At 43.9% G+C, this 26186-nt stretch overlaps 1 pseudogene across 1 annotated transcript; it reads left to right on the top strand.

The window, feature by feature from the left end:
• The first annotated feature begins 8088 nt into the window (after positions 1 to 8088).
• Positions 8089 to 8584, top strand: LOC310697786 (transmembrane protein 256 homolog; annotated as a pseudogene). The gene has a single exon. The product of its transcript is annotated as a transmembrane protein 256 homolog (transcript).
• The last annotated feature ends 17602 nt before the right edge of the window (positions 8585 to 26186 follow it).

Genomic DNA, 26186 nt, shown 5'->3' with positions numbered 1-26186 from the left:
GGGGTAAGGTACCGTGAGTGTAGCAGAGTCCACACGAAGCGGGGCGAGGTCCGATGCAGAGAGACGGGCGGGGAACAGGAACGCTGGAACAGAAGGCTGAGCAGGTAACAGGAACACCGGATGGTCGGGAACAGGAGGCCGAGCAGGGAACAGGAGTACTGGATAGTCAGGAACAGGAAGCCGATCAGGGAACAGGAGTACCGGTTAGTCAGGAACAGGAGGCCGAGCAAGGATCAGGATCACAGGAAGGTCCGAAGCCAACAACGACGTTGCTCCCGCAACCTGGGGCCGGGATGAGTGGGCTTTTATCCTCTTCTAAGGTCAGGGGCGGTCCCGACCCCCAGGAGCCCCGCCTACTCTGGCCTTAAGGCGAGCACTCCTCCTGGGGGCAACTAGTTCCCTTCGCCTCTCTGCCCTAAGCCTCTGCAGATCAGGAGAGGCCGAAGGGTTACTGGGCCCTGGAGGAGGCTCACCTGTGGCCACTGAGTCATCAGGCCCCTCTGGGGCCAGGAGGACTTCACCTGGGCCCAGCTCCTGCTGCACTGCCACAGGTGCAGGCTCTTCAGCCTCTAGGCCTTGCCCCAGTTCAGCCGGCCCTGGAGGCGGGGACTCCTGTGCAGGCTGGGATTCCTCTGTTTCATCCTCCGAATCGGAATCCCAGGCCATCACAGGAGTAGGGGAGGGGGTAGTGGAATCAGATGAAGATGACGAGGAGGCCGTAGTGGGAGTGGAGACGGCAGAAGAGGGGGAGCTCTCAGGAAACAAAGGCGATAGACTATAGTTTGCGAACCCGGTTAAAGGTATAGAAGCAGACAAAGGTAAACAGAAACCCATCTGTTTCTAAAGGTGTCAAATTTTTCCCCAAAACCTTGGTTTTTTGCTTATTCAACTTAAATCCCGCCACCCGACCAAACTCATAAATCAGTTCTAAAACTCTTTTTGTACTAGATTCTGGCTCCTGTAATGTTAAAACCAAGTCATCTGCAAAAGCTTTCAGTTTGTATTGTTTCACTCCGACCTGTATTCCTTGCACCAACCGGTCCTCCCTAATCATGTTCAAAAGCACCTCCAGGACTGAAATAAATAAAAGAGGGGATAGGGGGCACCCCTGTCGTGTTCCTTTTTCGATTTTAAACTCTTCTGTCACCACATTGTTCACTATCAGTTTAGCTTTTTGCTCTGAATAGATTGCTTCTATTCCATTTTCAAACCCCCGTCCCACTCCCATCCCTTCCAAATTTTTCTTCAGAAACTTCCAAGAAATGTTGTCAAAAGCCTTCTCCGCATCAATAAAGATTAACACTACTTTCGTATTAATATTAGTTTGCAAAAGTTCCAAAATGTCAATAATATTCCTAGTGTTATCAAACAAATGTCTACCTGGGAGAAAGCCTGCCTGATCCTTATGAATTACTTCATTTAGCACTTTTTTAAAATCTACTTGCCAAAATATCTGCAAAAATTTTGTAATCCACATTTAGGAGTGAGATGGGACGGCAGTTCTTAAGTTGAGTCTTTTCAGTTTCCAGTTTAGGTATCAATGTGATGAATGCTTCTTTCCACGATTCCGGTGCCTTCTTCCCCTCCATAATCTGATTGCAAACCTCCATTAGTGGTTGTCTCAAGTAGTCTTTTAATGTCTTATAGTACTTGGAGGTAAGTCCATCTGGGCCTGGAGATTTGCCTAGTTGCATATTCTGAATGGCACCCTCAATTTCCTGTTGTGTTATTTTACAGTTCAGGATTGTTCTCTTTTCCTGGGCTAATTTTGATAGACCAATTTTTAAAAATTAATGGATTATCTCAGTCTCTTCCTGTGGCCCCTGCGTGTAGAGTTTTTTGAAATATCTCTGGAAGCACTTTCTAATTTCTTCGGGTTTCTGAATGTTTCTCCCTTCAATCTCTAGATTAGTGACAGTATTCAATTTTTGTCTCTTTTTCAACTGCCATGCTAGCAGTTTTCCACACTTATTCGCTGATTCAAATGATCTTTGTTTCATTTGTTTAATTTTCCACTCAACTTCTTGATTTATCAATTTAGCATATTGTGCTTGATGGAATTTAATTTCTCTCAAAACCTCCTTAGATTTTGGTTTTGATCTCAATTTTTTCTCTCCATCTCTTATCTTCTCTAAAATCTTATCCTTTTTTCCATTCCAGAGTCTTTTCTTAATCATATTCTGTTGTATCAGAAACCCTCTCATAACCGCTTTACTTGCGTCCCAGATTGTTCTCTTTTCCACCGTGGTGTTCAAATTTATTTCAAAATAGTCTTTTAGAGTTTTTTGGGCCTTCTTCACGATCTCCTGATCTCTTAATAGGGTGTCATTCATTTTCCATCTGAAGGAACCGATTTGAGTAAGTCTCAATTCCATTTTCATAGCATTATGGTCGGAGCAGGTTTTTGGGCTGATTTCCACTTTTCTGGTCTTAGGTGCCAGCCCTCTAGTTATCCATATTTGGTCGATTCTTGTCCATGACAAGTGGGCTTCAGAAAAGAAAGTTCCTTCTTTACCTAAGGGGTTCTTTGTCCTCCATATATCAATCAAGTCCATACTGTCGGTTAGTTCAAAGAAAGTTTGGGGCCCTTGTGGGATTTGGACGGGATTCTTGGCAGGCCTGGCAGTGTTTGACCCAGGCCTCTATCTCTCCGTCGATCCCCGGCCACCACACATAACTCCTGGCAAGGGCCTTCATTCTCACTACCCCTGGGTGTGTCTCATGTAGGGCTCTGAGGACCCTTTTTCGGAGGGGCTGGGGAACAACGACCCTGCTTCCCCATAACAGGCACCCCTTGTGGGCAGACAGTTCATGTTTGTGGGTTGTGTAGCCGGCGAATTCTGGCCCAAGGCTGCTGCTGGGCCATCCCCTCCACACCCAGTCCAGGACCCGGGAGATGACCCTATCTTTCTTGGAATGGTGTGCAACTTCTTGTGCCTGAATGGGACGGTCGGGAAGCAGCTCCAGGCTCATAACCTCTTGTGCAGGTGCTTGGTCGGGGCCTGTTTCCGGTAGTGGTAGCCTGCTGAGGGCATCCGCATGACCCATCGCCTTCCCAGGGCGGTGAATCAGTGCATACTGGTAGCTGGCAAGGAAAATTGACCACCTGAGGACACGAGGAGACAGCACTTGGGGGGGTTCTGCTTTTCGGGGGCAAACAAGCCAAGCAACGGCTTGTGGTCAGTCACCACGGTAATCCAAGAAATCATGGAATTTTTTTACTCCCTTCACGATTGCCAGACCCTCCTTGTCGATTTGTGCGTAGTTCCGCTCGGTTGCGTTGAGTGTCTGGGAAAAGTATGCCGCCGGTACTTCTCTTCCATCCGGGAATCCCAGGACAGCGCCGATGCCATAGGGCGAGGCGTCGCATGCTAGCACCACCGGCAGCCTCTCGTCGAAGTGTGCCAAGACCGCGTTTGAGACAAGCAAGTCCTTGACTGCCTGGAATGCGGCCTCCTGGCGCTGGCCCCACACCCAAGGAGCCCGCTTGTCCAGGAGTCTGTGTAGGGGCTCCGCTACCGCCGCCTTGTGGGGAAGGAAGGAATGGTAAAAGTTCAATAGTCCCAAGAAGGCCTGAAGTTCAGTCTTGCTCTTGGGCGCTGGGGCATCACAAATGGCCCGTACCTTGTCCCCAGTTGGGTGGACCCCTTCTGCGTCCACCATAAATCCCAGAAAGTCCACCTGAGGCACTCCTAGTAGACATTTTTCCCGCTTCACCTTGAGACCCGCCGTCTGGAAACGCTGCAGAACGGTGCGGAGGCGGTCCTCAAACTCCTCTGGTGTGAGCCCAGCAATCAACACATCATCGAAGAAGGGGGTGACGCCAGGAATCCCTTTAAGGAGAGAGTCCATTAGATTCTGGAATATTCCTGGTGCCACGCTGACACCGAATTGCAGCCGCTTTACCCTGAACGCTCCTCTGTGCGTCACAGTCGTCTGTGCCTCTGCTGTGGCAGCTGTTGATATGCTTGGGCCAAGTCCAGCTTGCCAAAAAATTTTGACCCAGCCAGGGTGGCAAGGACATGGCTGACCACTGGCACTGGGTATGCGTGGGCCGTGAGGGCCTTGTTTATGGTACATTTGTACCATTAGGCTGGACGGGTGTGAGGATTGGGGTTTCCCAGGGAGCATTAGGCTCCAGCACTCCTTGCTCCACGAGCCGGTCCAATTCCTCGTCTATACGAGGTTTCAGGGCAAACGGGACCCAGCGGGCCTTGAGCCTGACAGGTCGTACTGCGGGGTCAAGCTGTAGAGCAATGGGGGGGCGTATACTGTCCCAATTTCCCATCGAAAACCCCCGGAAATTCCTTGCATATGGCGTCCACGTCCACTTGTAAGCTAGTGTGGTTCACCCCGGTGACGGCTAGCCCCAGTGGTCCAAACCATGCCAATCCCAGTAAGCTAATGTAGGGGCCCTTGACCACAAGCAAGTCCAGTTGCCGCGTCCACCCTCGATATTGCACCCTGAAGGTCCCCACCCCCATTGTGGGGACCTTACGTTTCTGGAAGTCCCGGAGGGTGAATGGGGCCGGCATGAGTTTGGGACCCCCAGTAGGACACAGTTTCTTTAAGGTCCTTGCCGAGATTATGGATAGAGTTGAACCCATGTCAAGCTCCATGTGGCACGGGGCCCCCTCTATCTGTACCTCTACATAAATTTTCTCTACATTGGGGTGGGGCAACTGGTATACCTGGAAGTCTGTGAGCTCTGTCGAGTTGCCTTGGTGCGTTGGGCCCTGGGACCTGGAGCTCTTGGATTGGTCATCTGATGCCTGGCGTCGGGTGGGCCGAGCCCGACACACCCGGGCGATATGTCCCAATTTTCTGCACTGCCTGCACTCTGCGTTGCGGAAACGGCAGGTCCTCTTCTCGTGACTCTCCCCGCAGCTGAGGCAGCTGTGGTCTGTGTGCTGCTTGAGTGCGCTGCTGTACTCGGTGCACCTCCTCCCTGTCAGATCCTGAGTCGTCGGTGAGGTCTTCGTGGTGGACCCTCGGTTGGGACAGCAGGCTTGGTTCGTGCCTCTTGCGTTGACCTCTCGGCAGCTTCTGTTGCCAGGGCCTCCTCCAGGGCGACCTGGAACGTTAGGTCCTTCTTAGTGTAGAGGCGTCGTTGCAGCTTCTCATCCTTCAGGCCACTGAAGCATGTTCTCCAATTCTGAGAAGTTGCAGAACCGGGCAGCTTGGCGGAGAGGTCACAAACCCAGTTATGGTTTCCCCAGGGGCTTGCCGCTTTGCGTAGAAGGCATTTCGACGAGCCACCACTGAGGGCTACGGCGAAAAGTGCCCCTCCAGCCGTTCCATTATTGTTTTGTATGGAACAGTAGTGACGTCTTCAGGCGCAAGAAGAGCCCGGGCGATTTCAAACGTCTCCTCTCCGCAGACACTGAAGAATATCGCCCTCTTCTTGGCATCTTCTTCGTCGGTGACCCCTTTGGCTTCTAGGAGGCAGGTGAAACGGGAGGCATACCCTTCCCAGTCTCCGGATGCTGGGTTGAACGGCGAGAAGCTGCTGTTGGTTGCCATTCTTAGTTCCTTGGGTCCCGGAGCTGAAGCCTGGATACACGGTGTGAGGCAGCGGTGCGGCAGGTGGCGGTGCCGCGGTGCTGTGTGTGGTGGTCAGCTCAGCGGGATCCCATCCTCGTCGCCAGTGAAATATACTCAGAGTCGAGAGTGGATTTCATGCTCTTTATTCAGCTCATGGTGGTGAGGAGGGAATGGAAGCCCCCTCAAAGTATCTGCTTTATATACATTATTTACACAATGGGCTGCACGTGATTGGCTAATTCCGGAATTCTCCTGTAGGCCAATCGGGTTGTGGATTCACTTCTATCTGGAGCTGGATTGGGTGGCTCCTGCCAACCAATCATACTGCTGCATTGTTCTAGGACCAATCAGACTGCTGCATTCTGAATCCTATTGTTCTAGGACCAATCAGACTGCTGCATTTTGGAGCCTATTGTTCTAGGACCAATCAGACTGCTGCATTTTGGATCCTATTCAGCTCAGTACATAGCACCACTTTTCACCTTTCTAGAGGCAAGGGACCTATTAGGATTATCCGCCTCTGGAGGCTGGTGTATCTAATGGGTTTCCAGGTAACGCTGAGGTTTTTTTCTGTGATATGACTGGCACTCCTATCAAAGCCCTGGCCAGCCTCTGGAACATCTGAATGGCTCAGGCTTTTGACATGATCACTTCTGAGCATCCTCTCCCACTTGACTCCTTGGTATACTGCAGAACTTAGGGAAAGGAAACAAGTTGAAAGATGGAGGAAAGATCTGGCTGCATACAACTGAACAGTGGTGTGGGCTCATCATTAAGCATACATAGTGGTACTGAAGATAGCAGTATACTCAGCTGCAAGTGATCGCTAATGAAGAAGAAAGACAGTCCGACTCAAGGAGGTGGTGGAACCAATGGTAGCTATGTGTAAGCACTGTGACTTGTTTGCAAAGCATTTTGAGGATAAAACCACTTGCATCCGCTGGGATCTTGACTCTGCTGTTATAGCAGATGAGTCTCATGGGTGTCCAGAGCACTGTCTAGTCCTGTTGTTTTGGATAATTTTCAGATAGTAAGGCTTGAGGATGTGGACAAGGTGTTTGTATTAGTCAGGGCAACGACTTGTGCTTCGGACTCTTGCCCTTCTTGGCTGATAAAAAGTAGCGGGGGGGGGGTGGTGGTAATTGACTGGGCCAGGAAGAGTGTTCCTATTTCCATCTGAAATGCAGGACGGCATAACATTCTGATCCAAGTTTCATTCAGAAAACATTATCCATAATATCAGCAGCAGGCTGCTGCAGTCAAATTGGCCAGTCAGAATGGAAAATCCTATTTTAACAAAACCAATAAAAGAGAGCGGCAATACTATTTTCTTGTTTTCCTTGTTCAACTACAATTCCATAAAACAGTGGATTTGCAGGTTCTCATTAATAAAAAATAAATAAAGGGTGTGAGGGGTGGGTGGGATCGATGTGCCTATACTTCTTAATTCCACCCCTGGGCCTTTTCTATACTGAAAATAGTGTTAATTTGTTCCCCTTCCACTGCTGTAAATATTGCTCCCTTAGAAAATAAGTGATTTATTTGACTGGAACAAAATCCATCTTGTGTCTCCAAGTGGTTTAGGGTTGTATGATCTATGTCTGGATTGGCCCACTTAATGCTATTTATTGCTCTATGAATGATATTAAGATGGATTTCTTAAGTCTGGTGGAATTACTTTTTCTTCTTTTGTGCAATTTTTACTTGCCATAGCAAACAAGACTTTGTCCATGTACCCATATAAAATAACTATTATCGTTCTTTTCCTCTGCATTTTTAAAGCATAAATATTATTGGCTTTGAGGCAACAATGACAGAATGTGCTGACATCAGAAAAATGCCAGCTCCAGCCCAACCAGAAGTAAAATGTATAGGGCATATTGAGAGATGGGTGGCAAAGCTGTGCATATGCTTTGTCCTCCCCGGCAGTATATATTGTGGGAGAGTAGCTAGAGGAAGCAGAGAAAAGCTCCAACCAATATTATTTTTTCTATTGTTTTTTTTTAATTTTGGAGTTTGCTTGTTTATTTTAAATTCAATTTGTAAAGGTCCCTTTAGAAATGAAAAGATACAAACACAAGTTAAGCACACAGTTTGCTTTTAGTTCAACACTTTCTTCATCCATCAATTTTACCCAAAATCACAAAAGTAATATTACAAAGCTTTCACAGTGCACGTTTACATATTCTGCATATACATCTATTCACTCTTCAAACAATGCATTTCCATTGAATTTGGCTTCAAAAACAACAACACATCAGGCTGGAAATATATAATGTTTTAAACCAATGTGTTTTTCCTCTTAAAAAAAGAAAATATATTACTTGGAAAGAAGCCCATAGTGCACTAATTCCCAAACAAGACACGGACATAAGGCAGGTGAAAAATTATAGGCCAATCTCGCTCCTAAATAATGATTACAAATTATTTGCCAGTATATTGGCCAATAGACTTAAAAATGTATTTGGAGAGGAGATTGGAAAGAACCAAACTGGATTTCTACCTGGTAGACAGATGAAGGACAATGTTAGAAATATAATTTGTATGTCGGGCGCCGGGGCGTTTTTCTGACGGCTTGTTGCGCTGAGCGGGGCTGCAGCCGTCGGGGCGGCCGCCTACGGGGCTCACGATTTCCGTCGCAGCGACCGAGATGACGACTTGAAAGAGCTCTACGAGATGGCCAACAAATACCACTTCCTCCACAGCCTGGCCCTCCTGGCTGTGCCCCACTGCCGCTATCCCATGATGGCCGGCAGCATCCTGTCTCTGGGCATGGGGATGTTCTCTGGCGTCCTGTATTACCACGCCGTGACAGGGGACCCGATCCTGACCAAGGCAGCCCCGTATGGTGGTTCCCTCCTCATCCTCGGCTGGATCGCCATGGCCCCTTGACACCCCGTTCTCTCCCCATGTGGCCCCCATCTCCCAACGCCAGGGCAGCCAGCCCCGCCCCTCCCTCCTCCCTTAGGCTAGCCAGAAGGGAGCCCTAGGAGAGGAGAGATTTCCAAATGTCAGAGTGGGATCCCTTGAGGTCTTTAGCCCACCCCGAATGCGTCTCTATCCTGCATCTTGGAATTCCCCGAATGCTGAATCCCTTTTAAAAAAGCCAAGATCCTCCCCCTCCCCCCAAAAAATTGCAACCAGATTTGAGTTTGCGATGGAGGCTTCGAAATGCAATGTCTGATCGGTGCTTTTCAATTGCTGTTTTTTAACTTAATAAATGATGAGAGTGATTTCACTTTTTAAAAAACCCACGCACCTTTTTTTCCTGTGAATAAATTTATTCCGTGGGGGGGGGGGGGAGAGAAAGAAATATAATTGATATAATGGAATATCTGGACTCCAGGAGAGACAAACAAGCCGCCCTAATGTTTCTGGATGCTGAATTTTTTTTTGATAATGTGTCTTGGCATTTTATGAAAAGAAATTTAGAATTTATGGATATCGGTGAAAAACGTTTAAATGGTATTCGGGCTATTTATTCGGAACAATATGCTAAATTGATAGTTAATAATAACTTCACAGACAAAATTGAGATAACAAAGGGAACCAGACAGGGGTGCCCGCTATCGCCATTGTTATTTATAACAATACTAGAGGTCCTGTTGAGGAAAATAGAAGCAACAAAAGAAATAAAGGGGATTGGTGTAGGCTCAAAAGAATATAAGTATATATAAGAATGAAATTATCAGTGATGGGTAGATTCTCAACTATCAAAATGAACGTGTTCCTGAGACTGCTGTTTTGATTTCAGACAATTTTTTTTTTTTTTTTTTTGCATTTTAAAAAATTTTATTGGTATTCCCATATATATACATTATATCCATGTTTAGTACATCTCATGCTTTTGGACTTCCTTCAACGTCCTTGACATTCATTCGTATTTGTTTCTTTGTAACGCATTCCAGTCTTTCATACTGCCATTAATACCACCCTTCATACATTGTTTCCAATAAGCAATACTTATTAGTGCTTTGCAGTGCCTCTTTAAATCCTACTAGCGTTGTATTTACTAAACATTTATTCTCCAGATAATCCGCGAATTTTCCCCAGTCATCTATAAATTTTTGATCCTTCATATATCTAATTTTCCCTGTTAATTTGTCTAACTCCGCATATTCCGTCAATTTTAATCTCCACTCTACTATCGTTGGGCCTTCTTCCTGCTTCCACTTCTGCGCTACCACGATTCTGGCTGCTGTAACCGCATACTGGAAGATTTTACAGTCCTTTCTTTTGATATCTTTTCCCACCATGCCTAATAAAAAGGCCTCGGGCTTCTTTACGAAAGTATGGCTTAATATCTTTTTGATTTCGTTATAAACTTCATCCCAGAAGCTTTTAACCTTCCCGCATTCCCACCATAAGTGATAAAACGTCCCTTCTTTCTGTCTGCATTTCCAACATTTGTTGTCTGTTTTATACATCTTAGCTAGTTTTACGGGTGTTATATACCATCTATATAACATTTTTAACATATTTTCCCTTAGTAACACGCATGCTGTAAATTTTATATTCACTCTCCACAATTTTTCCCAATTCTCCAATTGAATATCATAGCCGAGGTCCTTTGCCCACTGAGTCGTCACCGTTTTAACTTTCTCGTCTTTCATGTTCCATTCTAACAATATTTTGTACATATTTGACAGATTTTTCCGATCACTATTTATTATCTCTCTCTGAAATTTCGATGCCTTTTCTTCATAGCCCCTCTCTTTCACCTCTTTTTTAAAGATTTCATTTATCTGAAAGTAGCTCAGCCAATCGTATGTGTATATTTTTACCTGATCGTATGATTTTACTTTCCACTTCCCTCCTTCCTTCATTACCATTTCTTCATACCGACCCCATTTTTCCCCCATATTAACTTTCTTTACACTTATCAGCTCCACTGGGGATAACCAGTGTGGGGTTTTTGGTTCTAATATGTTCTTGTATCTATTCCAAACTTCTATCAAAGGTCCCTTGAAGATATGGCTGCAAAATCCCTTATGCACTTTAATCTTATCCCTCCACAAGTACGCATGCCATCCAAATTTATTCTTATACCCTTCCAGATCTAATAACTCTGTATCCTCCAGCTTTATCCACTCTTTTATCCAACAAAGGCATGCGGCCTCGTAGTACAGTCTCATGTCTGGTAGGGCGAAGCCTCCTCTCTCAGTAATATCTGTTAATACCTTAAACTTAATTCTGGGCTTCTTTCCTTCCCAGACATATCTAGAGATCGCCCTTTGCCATTCTTTAAAGTTTTTTGTGCCTTTTATTATGGGGATCGTTTGAAATAGAAATAGCATTTTGGGGAGCACCATCATTTTGACCATGGATATTCTACCCCAGAATGATAATTTCATCCTAGCCCAAACCTCCAGATTTTTCTTAATTCCGTTCCACACCGGGATGTAATTGTTTTGGTATAAATCAATATTTTTGTTGGTGAGCCAAAGTCCTAAGTATTTTACCTTTTTAACTACTTCAATTTCTGTTTGTTGCTGTAATAATTCTATCTTGTCTTGATCCGGATTTTTAACAATCATTTTTGTCTTAGTCTTATTCAGTTTAAATCCTGCTAACTTCCCAAATTCCTCCATCTCCTCCAGAATTCCCTTTATACTATCTATAGGATCTTCCACCGTTAAGACCACATCATCAGCATATGCTTTGACTTTATATTCATTAGAACCTAATGATATTCCCTTAATTTGTTTATTTTGCCTTATTGCATTTAATAGGACCTCCAAAACAACTATGAAGAGCAACGGCGAAAGCGGACAGCCCTGCCTTGTCCCTTTAGATATTTTTATATCTTCTGTTATAACGTTATTTATTATCAGCTTCGCCTTCTGTTCTGTATAAATTGCCTTTATACCATTCCAGAATTCTTGACCCACTTCCATAGTTTCCAAATTTCTCAACATAAAATCCCAAGCCACATTATCGAAGGCTTTCTCCGCATCTACAAAGATTAGGCTAGCTGGTTTATCATATCTATCCGATAAATATTCTATTATATTAATTATGCTTCTTGTATTGTTTTTTATTTGCCTTCCCGGTAAGAAGCCCGCTTGGTCCTCATGTATTATCTTTACTAAAATCTTTTTAAACCTTTTTGCTAAGATTCCGGCAAAGATCTTATAGTCTGTGTTTAATAAGGAGATGGGTCTGTAATTTTTTATTTGAGTTGGATCTGCATCTTGTTTTGGAATTATTGTGATAAATGCCTCCTTCCAAGTACTTGGGATCTCTTTTTCCTTTAGGGTATTATTCATCACATCGACTAACAGACCCGTCAATATATCTTTCATTTCTTTATAATAACTCGAAGTGAACCCGTCTGGGCCCGGAGCTTTCCCTGTTTTCAATTCCCTTATCACTTCCTCTACCTCTTCTCTGGAGATGGGGGCATTTAACCTTTCTTTTTGCTCTGTCGAGATCTTCCTCACCATTTTCCCTTTTAAGTATCTTTCTATTTTCCTATTGTTGTTTCTGTCCTTATTCCTATATAATTGCTCGTAGAAATCCACAAATCCTCTTCTAATTCTTTTTGGTTCAGTTATCTCTTCTCCGTTTATTTGTATTTTATTAATTGTATTTTGTTCCTTTCTCCTTTTGACTTGCCATGCAAGCCATTTTCCTGACTTATTAGCGAATTCGAAGTTTTTCTGTCTTAATCTTTTAATATTCCACTCAACCTCCTTATTTATTAACATTGCAAATTGAGTTTGAAGGGACTTTATTTCCTGCAATATCCTTTCATTATTTGGTTTTTTGATTAATTTTTGTTCGTAATCCATAATCTGTCTCAAAATCTCCTTAGTTCTTTTTTCTTTATTATTTCTTTTCCATACGTTTTGTTGGATGAACAGGCCCCTCATAACTGCCTTACTCGCATCCCATACCACATTTATTTTTACCCCTTTATCTAAATTGTCTGTAAAGTACTTAAGTAATTTTGTCCGAATCTTTTCCACAAATTTTTGATCGTCCCATAGGTTATCATTTAGTCTCCATCTGAAGGTTCGTCCTTCAACTCCCTTCATCTCCATTATTATGGGATTATGATCGGAGATGACTTTGGCCTGTATTTCAATTTTTGTAATTCTTAGTGTTAGTTCGTTTGATATCCAAATTTGATCTAGTCTTGACATCGATTGGTTCGGTTCAGAGTGGAATGTGTATTGTTTCTCGAGGGGGTGTCTCAATCTCCATATGTCTACCAAATTATAGTTCTTAACCATTTCGAAAAATGTCTTAGGTAGTTTCCCTCCTTCTGTCTTAGTTTTCCTTAATCTATCTATTTCCGTTGCGACCACCCCATTCATATCCCCCATTATTATGATTTTTTGATCCATATATTCAAATAATCTCTCTTCCAATAATCTGAAAAATTCTGTTTTATTTCCGTTTGGAGCATACACTCCCACTATTATCATCATTTCACCTTGCCATTTAATACGGGCTGCAATTATTCTCCCTTCCTCATCCTTAAATAATTGGTGTGATTCGATGTTGTTTTTAATATAAAGTACTACTCCTCTTTTTTTCTTTTTGTCCGAAGAGATGAATTCATTCCCTAACCTCTTATTAATAAGGATTTTCTTATGTTTGCTGGCCACGTGGGTTTCTTGGAGGCATATAATGTCTAAATTTTTCTTTTTTAGAATACGTTCAATTCCATTGCGTTTTTTCTTATCATTCATTCCGTTAACATTCCAGTTCCATAATTTTAAAGACATATTATTTTAGGTGTTCCTCTAAATTAAGTGTTGCTCTATAACCTTTCTGTCTCCTCTCCTTCTTCCTCCTCTTCCTCTTCTTCCGTTTCTCCTCTGCTCTGATCTTCTCCCTCACCTAATTCTAATTCTTCCCTCAATTTAAGTCCGCCTTCTGCACCTTTCGACTCTTCCTCTCCCCCCTGGAGCTCTTTATATCTTCTTGTGAACTTTCCTATATCCTCGGGACTAGTCAATCTTCTTTTAACTCCTTTATAAAAGAAAGAGACCCCTTCGGGAAATTCCCATCGGAAGTCAATCCTATTCTTTTTAAGTAATTGCACTAGTGGTTTATACGGTTCTCTTCGTTTTAGCAGCCTTATGGGGATGTCTTTAAATATGATTATGTAGTGTCCATCAATATATAATCTCTTTTCCCTATTTCTTTGCAGAATCAGGTTCCTCATCTCTCTGTCTTTGAATATAACTAAACAATCCCCTGGAAATTTCCTGGCTTTGTTTGTTTTAATTTTCATTCTATACGCATTTATAATTGTCCTTGCCACATCTTCCTCTTCCACTTCCATCCACTGTGCTATTTCCTTCACTAATCTTTCTTTTATATTCTCATTTTGTACTTCTGGAATTTGCCTCAGTCTTAAATTAATCTCCCTCTGTTTTAGGTCATTCATTGCGATAGAGTCTTTAATTTCTTCCTGTATTTTGTTTAACTCTGCTATCTCATTCCTCATTCTTTCTTCTTCTCGCTTCATTTCTTTCATTTCCTGCTTTGTCTTTTTTAATCCCTCATCCACTCTCTTTGAGACCTCTTTAATCTGTCCTTTTAGCTCACTTACTGTCTCTTCAATCTTTTTATCCATTTTTCCAATTTTATTGTCCACCTGTTCCAGTTTTGTTTCCAAGTTTTTTTCGCTTTGTTTTATTTCTGTGAACATCCTCAATATTTCTGTTCTAAATTCTGTTTCTTGCTTTGAAGCTCTCCTTTCAGTTGGGGTGCCTCCCTCTGCCCCCTTCTTTTGAGTATGTGACATTGTCCTTAAGCCTCTGAAGTTCCTTTATACCGTTAAATATATTTCTTATATTTAGACTGTTCGGCTTTCCGTTGACCCCCAAGAGGTATTGGCCCCCCGGGATGATATAAACCTTCTTAAATATTCACAACCTATAATGACAAGTATCAATTTACCAGAAATAAAGAGAAGACCACCGTACCCCACTTCTTTACAAATTCTCACAATGCCTAATCTTATGTAATATACTTCGATGTTTCCCCTCCTTCCGGAGGTTTTAAGAAAATTGGATGGGCCCCCTTCAAAATGATATCCTGATTACACTCTTCTTGCCACAATTCGGGCTCGCCCAACCACTCTTTAACAACCACTTAACCTATGAGAGTCTGAGTCCCAAAGTAGTCTTTTCCAAAATTAAGGTGCAATATTTAGTTCAGTCCACCAGGAGGAGTCAGCCCTTTCACCTTGCGGAGCAGGGCTCTTAGATATTTGGAAAGTTGGTTAATTAGTCTCTCCTGTTTGCCTAATTTTTGCGCTGTTCTTCCCCGTTCCTTCCTCTTTCCGTGGCCCCAATGTTAAATCCAAAAAGAAATAAAAAGACGTAACCGACGTAACAAATAAAGGAAGCCCCGGAACAGCAATACAATACAATAATTCAGAATGTTCAGAGTGTTTTTTTTCTTCCCTTTCCCCGGAGTTTTCTTAAGAGCCACTTAACATAACGTCTCAAAAAAGTCTCAGTAGAAGTCCTCTTAACAGTAATCTCCTTGTCCTCTTTATAGTCACTCTTAGCAGTTCACTGTCTCCGTTGTAGTAACGGCTGAGTTTTTTCCTAATGCCGCACTTCTCTGCCCTCCCTCGATTGTTCCCTTTCCCCTCTGCGGTCGGGGAAGGTTGTTTTCAAAATGAGTCAGTGGGGGGGACGGACACTGTAACCGCTAGCAGCAACTTACTTTCTCCTTCGGCTCTGCAAACGACGCTGCGTCTTATTCCGCTGAAGACAAACTGACGCTGAACTCGAGTGTTTCTCTTTCTGCTCAGATACTTCCTTATTCTCTCCACTCCACTGTTTCCAGCACTCCCTCTCCGTATCTGAGTTTCTTTGTATCGAGAGCAAGGCGCTTAGCCTACAGACTCGGGGCTTCGCTAATTCGCCACTGTAATGGCTGCCCAATTAGCCGCCGCTCGTTCCGTCGCTCTCTTCGCCTTTAAACAAAGGCTACCTGACGACCAGACGAACGACACCTTGGCGCTGCTGGGCACCTAGACCTCTGGATACCCTCCAGAGGATTAGCGGGAGTTCTGTCGCCCTCAAAAACTCCCAATTCGGCCGAAAAGCTAGAGCTCTCTCCGGAGATACGAACCCTCGCCTGCAACCGGATCCGCGCCCTACCGGAAGTCGATTTCAGACAATTCCGGTTATCAGTGGAACAAAACAATTTAATGTATGGCAAAGAAGATTGTCTAAATTTATCTAGCAGGTTAAAAAGCCAAGAATTGAGTATAAAATATTGACAGATGCAAAAGAAAGAGGCGGTTTTTCCCTGCCAGATCTAAAAATTTACTACGAGGCGGCGTGTTTTTGTTGGTTGAGAGAATGGATAAGGTAAAAGGTAAAGGCCCGTACAGGCCAGTCTTGACAGACTCTAGGGTTGTGCGCTCATCTCACTCTAGAGGCCGGGAGCCAGCGCTGTCCGCAGACACTTCCGGGTCACGTGGCCAGCGTGACGAAGCTGCTCTGGTGAACCACCAGAGCAACACACGGAAACGCTGTTTACCTTCCCGCTGTAAAGCGGTACCTATTTATCTACTTGCACTTAAGGGTGCTTTCGAACTGCTAGGTGGGCAGGAGCTGGGACCGAACGACGGGAGCTCACCCCGCCGCGGGGATTCGAACCGCCGACCATGCGATCGGCAAGTCCTAGGCACTGAGGTTTTACCCACAGCGCCACCCAGGATAACCTTAGATAATTCGGATATATTGGATTTGGAGGGATTTGACAACAGATTCGCGTGGCACGCCTACCTGTGGTCAGAATGGTCAGAATGCACAGAGGGTTTTTGAACCATACTATTAGAAAATCATTGTATGAGGTGTGGAGCAGACATAAAACATTATTGGAATGCAAAACTCCGAGGTGGCTCTCACCTCTGGAGGCTTTTGCAGTCAAAAAAATAAATAAATATGGGAACTGAATGGGCGACATACAAAGACTTGCTGATGGAAGTGATAATAAAACAAAGTTAAAGACATTCGAAGAACTAAGAGGAAAGGTAACCGATTGTTACAAGATGTGTTTAGAGAGGATAATAAAAGAAACGGATTTGGAAGTAACAAATCTAAATTGGAGACAGAATTGCTGGGTAGTAAAATGAAAATACTGTCGGAAATGTATCAGTTACTACTGGAGTGGCACACAAAGGATGAAGAGGTAAAAAGTGTTCTGATTAGGTGGGCCCAGGATTTAGGGCACAATATTGATTTTAAAAGGTGGAGAAAACTGTGGACCGAAACAATTAAATTCACAGCATGTGTGTCACTCAAAGAAAATATATTTAAGATGATGTATCGATGGTATATTAGACATGCCCAACTTGCTAAGATGTATAGAAATCAAGACAAAAATTGTTGGAAGTGTAAGGAGAAGGAGGGGAACTTCCTCCATCTGTGGTGGACTTGTTCTAAAGTGAAAGCCTTCTGGGACATAATATACGAGTTAAAAAAGGTTTTGAAATATAATTTTAATAAAAAACCAGAGGCATTTCTATTAGGCTTAATTGGTGAGGAAATACATAAAAGTGATGTAAACATGTTTATGTATGCCACAATGGCTGCAAGGACACTTCTGGCTCAGAAATGGAAGCAGCAGGAACTTCCAACACTGGAAGACTGGCAGCTCAAGATGATGGAGTTCGAAGACATAATCCGGAATCAGCGTGACGAACTGTTTCCAAAGGACTGGAACACATTTATGAAAGAAAATTGTAAACATTTGAAAACGTTTGTAGGCTTGAATTGAAATGTTTTGTAATGTAACTATAAGGAACTGATTTACCGATAATAAGGTGAAATATTATAATTTGACAAAGGGTAAATAAGTGCTTATAGAAATGCGAAGAATATGGAAAGTTATGTGGAAGTCAGAAAGAGGTCGATGCTCTTATATATTAAGTCATAGAATTATGTAACAAAATGTGAATATGATTTAATGGAAAACTCAACAAAAATTACTTTAAAAACATAAAAAGGGAAAATATATTAGGAGTGGCTTTTCTTTTAATAAGTTAATAAATGAACTACTTCATTGGCACAGCATCCGAATGAGGTGTAGTGGTTGTATAGTTCTTGATACCTTTTGTTTCATAGTTATATTTGGGTTGCTGCTTAAAAAAAATGGTTAGCTTTTTGTATCATAAAGATCACAAAACTGATTCCTAATATACAACTGAAAGCAGAAATGGGGCACTTTTCCCTTTTGCTTTGCTGCAGATATGCATGCTATTTTACCATAGCTCACAGAATGGCATGATGGCACCTTTTTACTACATATGTGAATTATTAAAAAAAACCTGTTACTCGTTGGAATTGTGTCTGGTCAATATATTTCAGCTTCATGTTTTGTTACGCGTTTAATATTTTTTCTATTTTTTTAAAAGTGCCAGAATTCACGAACACTTCCCTTGTTCTCTAATGGTGCCCACCTGAGAGGTGCTGGATCTGTTCGAGCAAGTTCCAGCTGAGAAAAAGCCCTGGTTCTAACTTGCCTAAGTGGGGAAAGTTGGCATTGCGTGGACAGGCGGAGTCCCCAGATCCTGCACGGTCCCCCCGTCATGTGGAATAACGACTCAAGACAACGTGCTATGGGAGTAAATTGGCCACAAGTTTATTAAATTTCAAATGTGGGTAGACCTTGGCTCAGGCATTGGGCGTTCTCGCTCCCCGGTCCCCAGCCGGGGACCTAGGGAGCATCAGGGTTATCCAGTGTGTGTGGGGGGGGGATGGGCCGGCTCTGGAGAACATATGTTCAAGCAGAGATGGCCGCCCCCGTAACGCCGCCGCCGCAGGAGAGAGCAATGACGACCTTTCGGTGTACGGCCAAAGCCTCCCTTCAGAAAACCCCTTTAACGGGGAACCCTGGTATCGCCGCCGCAAGAGGAAGAGGGACAAAAGGATTCCGCCCAAGGCTTGATACCGCCAAAGTTGTGACGTTTTGCTACGGGAAAGGCGAAACCTGCCAATGCAGGGAAATTCCTTTCCGGCCCTTTAACAGCGACCTTAACGTAGCAGCGCCCGCATACCTGTGAAGAAAAGTTAACCTGCAAAATAAGACATTAATGTGAGGATTCCTAGGTAAGATCCTCCCTCTATTGTGTGGGCAGGTAATCCCTCCCCTACCTGGCCTGGTCTCCTTGGCAACGCTTCCCCCAGGTGGGATTGGACAACTGACTGAGGTAGGTGGAGACCTCCAGGTATCCCACCTGAGGGAAGGAAAAGCCAAGCCTATGCTGTTGGGGCCGCTCCAGATCTAGGGGCTGCACGCGTCCCCGCAAAGGGCGCCCCCCGTTTTAAGCGGGGAGCGGTCATTACTACAGTGAGTGAACAGATGCAAGAAGCAGCATCCTTTGGCCATAGAGCATTTGGAGATTTGGAGGGATTTGACAACAGATTGTTTCTTTGTGTGTTTCTTTGTGTGTTTCTTTGTGGCTGATTCGCTGTTTTCCCTGTGTAAAGGTTAGAGGGGGCAGGGTTTCTGTTGAGGCAGGGGATTAGCTGTGGGAGGAGCTTATCAGAGTTTGCAGGGCAGCGGCGCGTGCCTAGCGGCGCGCGCAGTTATACCCATCTTTTAGATTTAGGGGAGCTAGTCTCAAACGTTTGTTGGGGGAGACCTAGGTGTTTTTTTTTGTGGGGGAAGTTATTTGTCCTGTCTTCAAGCTTTTTATGATGGAGGACCTCTGTAGCCACCCCCAACGACACGATCTCAAGATGGAAGGGGAGGGAACAGCTGCAGTCGCCTGCGATTCCTGCGCAATGTTTGCCATCTTACCAAAGGTTGCAGGCAGCTTTACCTGCAGCAATTGCATGTTGATTGCCCTTTTAAAAGACAAAGTCCAGCAACTGGAGGAACGTGTAGCTACGCTCCAAAGAATTAGAGAGCTGGAGCTCTTCTTGGAAGCAACAGAGCACACCATCCCCACCAAGGAGGAGACAGGGGACTCCCCTGAGAAGGAGGATAGTTCACCAACACAGGAGCCAGATATATGGAGAAATGTGACTCAAAGAAGTAGGAGGCCCAGGGTTCACTCTGATTGTTTAGAAATACACAATCGCTTTGAGGTCCTCTCCCCTAGCATGGAAGACGAAGAGCAGACTCCATTTGAGGATCTCTCCCTCATTACAGTCGATCAGGTATATGAAGACGAGCAGCAAAGTCAGTCCTCAGGGAATGTGCAGGCGACCTTGGAACGGACAGCTCACGGAAGAACCCCGACCAAACCCAAGAGGAGGCGTGTAGTGGTGATAGGGGATTCCCTACTGAGGGGAACAGAAGCAGTGATCTGTGGGCCTGACAAGATGTCTCGGGAAGTGTGCTGTCTCCCCGGGGATAAGATCCAAGATGTAACTGAACGACTGCAAGGAATCATAGAACCCACTGACAAATACCCCTTCCTCTTGGTTCATGTGGGAACCAATGACCCTGCAAGCAATAGCCTCCAGAAGATCAAAAGAGACTACGAGGCTCTCGGCAGGAAATTGAAGCAACTAAATGCACAAATTGTCATCTCGTCTGTCCTCCCAGTTGAACGACGTGGCCCAGGGAGAGAGGGGAAAATAGTGGAAGTGAACAGCTGGCTTCGCAAATGGTGTAAACAGGAACGGTTTGGATTCTTAGATCACGGACTGCAGTTTCTTGAAGATGGACTTCTGGCAAGTGATGGGCTGCACCTCACAACGGTTGGGAGAAATGTTTTTGCCAAAAATCTCAGAAACCTCATCAGGAGGGCTTTAAACTGACTAATGTGGGGGAGGGAGACAGTGCTCCTGAAGGTAGGAGTCTATCAATTAATGAAGATGATCATCCAAATGTCATAGACCAAATGGAGCAAACAGCACGTGGACCTAGTGGTGGGAGGAAGAAATCCTTAAATAAGAGACACGGGGGAATGATTAATGGACTTCAATGTCTGTACACTAATGCGCAAAGCATGGGAAATAAACAAGATGAGCTTGAGCTCTTGGTACAGCAAACTAAATATGACATAATAGGCATCACTGAAACCTGCTGGGATAAGTCCCACGATTGGAATGTAATAATGGGGGGATACAATCTATTTCAGAGAAACAGACCAGACAAGAAAGGAGGAGGAGTGGCGTTATATGTCAGGGATGTGTATACCTGTGAAGAGATCCAAGATTTAGAACCTCAAAGCCAAAGTGAGAGCATTTGGGTCAAAATTAAGGGAGAGAAGAATAACAGAGACCTCATTGTGGGAGTTTACTATAGATCCCCAAGCCAAACGGAGGACATAGATGATGCCTTCCTGGAACAGATGGCCAAGCATGCAAAAGGAAGGGAGATAGTAGTAATGGGGGACTTCAATTACCCGGATATTTGTTGGACGTCAAACTCAGCCAAGAGCATAAGGTCAAACAGATTCCTCACTGGCCTTGCAGACAACTTCATTGTCCAGAAAGTGGGAGAAGCAACAAGAGGAACAGCCATTTTAGATCTGGTCCTAACCAATGTTGATGACCTGGTTAGTGGGGTAGAAGTGGAAGGATCATTAGGCGCGAGTGATCATGCTCTTCTGAAGTTTACTATGCAGCGGAAAGGAGCAGCCAAGCATACTAGGACTCAATTTCTTGACTTTAAGAAAGCCGACTTCATAAAACTTAGGGAAGTGCTGGGTGAGATCCCATGGACAGCAACACTAAAAGGAAAGGGAGTTCATGATGGCTGGGAGTTTGTTAAGAGGGAGATAGTAAAAGCACAACGTCAGGCAATACCAATGAGACGGAAGCATGGAAGGTGCCTAAAGAAGCCAGGGTGGCTATCTAAAGAACTTTTAACTGAATTAAGATTAAAAAAGGATGTGTACAAAAAATGGAAAAGGGGGGAAACCACCAAAGAGGAATTCAAACAAATAGCCAGCACGTGTAGACACAAAGTCAGAAAAGCTAAAGCACAGAATGAACTCAGGCTTGCTAGAGAGGTTAAAAGCAACAAAAAAGGCTTTTATGGGTATGTTCGTAGCAAAAGGAAGAACAAAGAAACAGTTGGGTCACTCAGAGGAGAAGATGGTGAAATGCAAACAGGGGACACAGAAAGGGCTGAACTCCTCAATGCCTTCTTTGCCTCAGTCTTCTCCGATAAAGAAAACAATGCCCGACCTGAAGAATTTGGAGCAAATGATTCAGCAAAGGAAACACAGCCCAGAATAACTAAGGAGATAGTACAAGAATACTTGGCTAGTTTAGATGTATTCAAGTCTCCAGGGCCAGATGAACTGCATCCAAGAGTATTAAAAGAACTGGCAGATGTGATCTCAGAACCACTGGCAGTCATCTTTGAGAATTCCTGGAGAACAGGCGAAGTCCCGGCAGACTGGAGGAGGGCAAATGTTGTCCCTATTTTCAAAAAGGGCAAAAGAGAGGACCCAAATAATTACCGCCCAGTCAGTCTGACATCAATACCAGGGAAGATTCTGGAGCAGATCATTAAGCAAACAGTCTGTGAGCACCTAGAAAGGAATGCTGTGATCACCAATAGTCAGCATGGATTTCAGAAAAATAAGTCATGTCAGACTAACCTGATCTCGTTTTTTGACAGAATTACAAGCCTGGTAGATGAAGGGAACGCAGTGGATGTAGCCTACCTTGATTTCAGCAAGGCATTTGACAAGGTGCCCCATGATATTCTTGTAAAGAAGCTGGTAAAATGTGGTCTTGACTATGCTACCACTCAGTGGATTTGTAACTGGCTGACTGACCGAACCCAAAGGATGCTCATCAATGGCTCCTCTTCATCCTGGAGAAGAGTGACTAGTGGGGTGCCACAGGGTTCTGTCTTGGGCCCGGTCTTATTCAACATCTTTATCAACGACTTGGATGATGGACTCAAGGGCATCCTGATCAAATTTGCAGATGACACCAAACTGGGAGGGGTGGCTAACACCCCAGAGGACAGGATCCCACTTCAAAACGACCTTGACAGATTAGAGAACTGGGCAAAAACAAACAAGATGAATTTTAACAGGGAGAAATGTAAAGTATTGCACTTGGGCAAAAAAAATGAGAGGCACAAATACAAGATGGGTGACACCTGGCTTGAGAGCAGTACATGCGAAAAGGACCTAGGAGTCTTGGTTGACCACAAACGTGACATGAGCCAACAGTGTGACGCGGCAGCTAAAAAAGCCAATGCAATTCTGGGCTGCATCAATAGGAGTATAGCATCTAGATCAAGGGAAGTAATAGTGCCACTGTATTCTGCTCTGGTCAGACCTCACCTGGAGTACTGTGTCCAGTTCTGGGCACCACAATTCAAGAAGGACACTGACAAACTGGAACGTGTCCAGAGGAGGGCAACCAAAATGGTCAAAGGCCTGGAAACGATGCCTTATGAGGAACGGCTAAGGGAGCTGGGCATGTTTAGCCTGGAGAAGAGGAGGTTAAGGGGTGATATGATAGCCATGTTCAAATATATAAAAGGATGTCACATAGAGGAGGGAGAAAGGTTGTTTTCTGCTGCTCCAGAGAAGCGGACAAGGAGCAATGGATCCAAACTACAAGAAAGAAGATTCCACCTAAACATTAGGAAGAACTTCCTGACAGTAAGAGCTGTTCGACAGTGGAATTTGCTGCCAAGGAGTGTGGTGGAGTCTCCTACTTTGGAGGTCTTTAAGCAGAGGCTTGACAACCATATGTCAGGAGTGCTCTGATGGTGTTTCCTGCTTGGCAGGGGGTTGGACTCGATGGCCCTTGTGGTCTCTTCCAACTCTATGATTCTATGATTCGCGTGGCACGCCTACCTGTGGTCAGAATGGTCAGAATGCACAGAGGGTTTTTGAACCATACTATTAGAAAATCATTGTATGAGGTGTGGAGCAGACATAAAACATTATTGGAATGCAAAACTCCGAGGTGGCTCTCTCCTCTGGAGGCTTTTGCAGTCAAAAAAATAAATAAATATGGGAACTGAATGGGCGACATACAAAGACTTGCTGATGGAAGTGATAATAAAACAAAGTTAAAGACATTCGAAGAACTAAGAGGAAAGGTAACCGATTGTTACAAGATGTGTTTAGAGAGGATAATAAAAGAAACGGATTTGGAAGTAACAAATCTAAATTGGAGACAGAATTGCTGGGTAGTAAAATGAAAATACTGTCGGAAATGTATCAGTTACTACTGGAGTGGCACACAAAGGATGAAGAGGTAAAAAGTGTTCTGATTAGGTGGGCCCAGGATTTAGGGCACAATATTGATTTTAAAAGGTGGAGAAAACTGTGGACCGAAACAATTAAATTCACAGCATGTGTGTCACTCAAAGAAAATATATTTAAGATGATGTATCGATGGTATATTAGACATGCCAAACTTGCTAAGATGTATAGAAATCAAGACAAAAATTGTTGGAAGTGTAAGGAGAAGGAGGGGAACTTCCTCCATCTGTGGTGGACTTGTTCTAAAGTGAAAGCCTTCTGGGACATAATATACGAGTTAAAAAAGGTTTTGAAATATAATTTTAATAAAAAACCAGAGGCATTTCTATTAGGCTTAATTGGTGAGGAAATACATAAAAGTGATGTAAACATGTTTATGTATGCCACAATGGCTGCAAGGACACTTCTGGCTCAGAAATGGAAGCAGCAGGAACTTCCAACACTGGAAGACTGGCAGCTCAAGATGATGGAGTTCGAAGACATAATCCGGAATCAGCGTGACGAACTGTTTCCAAAGGACTGGAACACATTTATGAAAGAAAATTGTAAACATTTGAAAACGTTTGTAGGCTTGAATTGAAATGTTTTGTAATGTAACTATAAGGAACTGATTTACCGATAATAAGGTGAAATATTATAATTTGACAAAGGGTAAATAAGTGCTTATAGAAATGCGAAGAATATGGAAAGTTATGTGGAAGTCAGAAAGAGGTCGATGCTCTTATATATTAAGTCATAGAATTATGTAACAAAATGTGAATATGATTTAATGGAAAACTCAACAAAAATTACTTTAAAAACATAAAAAGGGAAAATATATTAGGAGTGGCTTTTCTTTTAATAAGTTAATAAATGAACTACTTCATTGGCACAGCATCCGAATGAGGTGTAGTGGTTGTATAGTTCTTGATACCTTTTGTTTCATAGTTATATTTGGGTTGCTGCTTAAAAAAAATGGTTAGCTTTTTGTATCATAAAGATCACAAAACTGATTCCTAATATACAACTGAAAGCAGAAATGGGGCACTTTTCCCTTTTGCTTTGCTGCAGATATGCATGCTATTTTACCATAGCTCACAGAATGGCATGATGGCACCTTTTTACTACATATGTGAATTATTAAAAAAAACCTGTTACTCGTTGGAATTGTGTCTGGTCAATATATTTCAGCTTCATGTTTTGTTACGCGTTTAATATTTTTTCTATTTTTTTAAAAGTGCCAGAATTCACGAACACTTCCCTTGTTCTCTAATGGTGCCCACCTGAGAGGTGCTGGATCTGTTCGAGCAAGTTCCAGCTGAGAAAAAGCCCTGGTTCTAACTTGCCTAAGTGGGGAAAGTTGGCATTGCGTGGACAGGCGGAGTCCCCAGATCCTGCACGGTCCCCCCGTCATGTGGAATAACGACTCAAGACAACGTGCTATGGGAGTAAATTGGCCACAAGTTTATTAAATTTCAAATGTGGGTAGACCTTGGCTCAGGCATTGGGCGTTCTCCCTCCCCGGTCCCCAGCCGGGGACCTAGGGAGCATCAGGGTTATCCAGTGTGTGTGTGTGGGGGGGGGTGGGCCGGCTCTGGAGAACATATGTTCAAGCAGAGATGGCCGCCCCCGTAACGCCGCCGCCGCAGGAGAGAGCAATGACGACCTTTCGGTGTACGGCCAAAGTCTCCCTTCAGAAAACCCCTTTAACGGGGAACCCTGGTATCGCCGCCGCAAGAGGAAGATGGACAAAAGGATTCCGCCCAAGGCTTGATACCGCCAAAGTTGTGACGTTTTGCTACGGGAAAGGCGAAACCTGCCAATGCAGGGAAATTCCTTTCCGGCCCTTAACGTAGCAGCGCCCGCATACCTGTGAAGAAAAGTTAACCTGCAAAATAAGATGCCAACTTTGCTGCCACATACATTTTGTGACAACTTTGCTGCCACAAAATAAGATGCCAACTTTGCTGCCACATACACCCGGACAACACCATTACTGGCCCCAACAACATCACACATACCATCTCGGGACTATTTAATTGCTCATCGTCTAACATTGTGTATGCCATCAAATGCCAACAGTGTCCTTCAGCTCTCTATATTGGACAAACAGGCCAAACCTTACGCCAAAGAATAAACGGACATAAATCTGACATCAAGAATCACAGAACAGAGAAACCAGTAGGAGAACACTTCAATCTCCCAGGACATTCTATACAAGATCTCAAAGTAGCTGTTTTACTACAAAGGAATTTCAGAAATAGACTGGAAAGAGAAGCTGCTGAATTACAACTCATTACCAAACTTAAAACCATGAAAAGACCCGGGCTGAACAAAGACATTGGATTCTTATCTCACTATACATAACTAAGCCATTTCTCACCTTCTCACCCCTTGCCTTTTCCTGTAAGACCTATTACAGTCGTTAAGAGTTGTCAAGAGGCTCTCTCAGCTATCTGCCTATCTCCCATTCCCA

This window comes from Podarcis liolepis, assembly GCF_965112155.1.
Source record: "Podarcis liolepis genome assembly, chromosome: W".
Classification (NCBI taxonomy): Eukaryota; Metazoa; Chordata; class Lepidosauria; order Squamata; family Lacertidae; genus Podarcis; species Podarcis liolepis.
The sequence above is the reverse complement of the archived record's forward strand: the minus strand, read 5'-3'. Positions and strand labels throughout refer to the sequence as shown.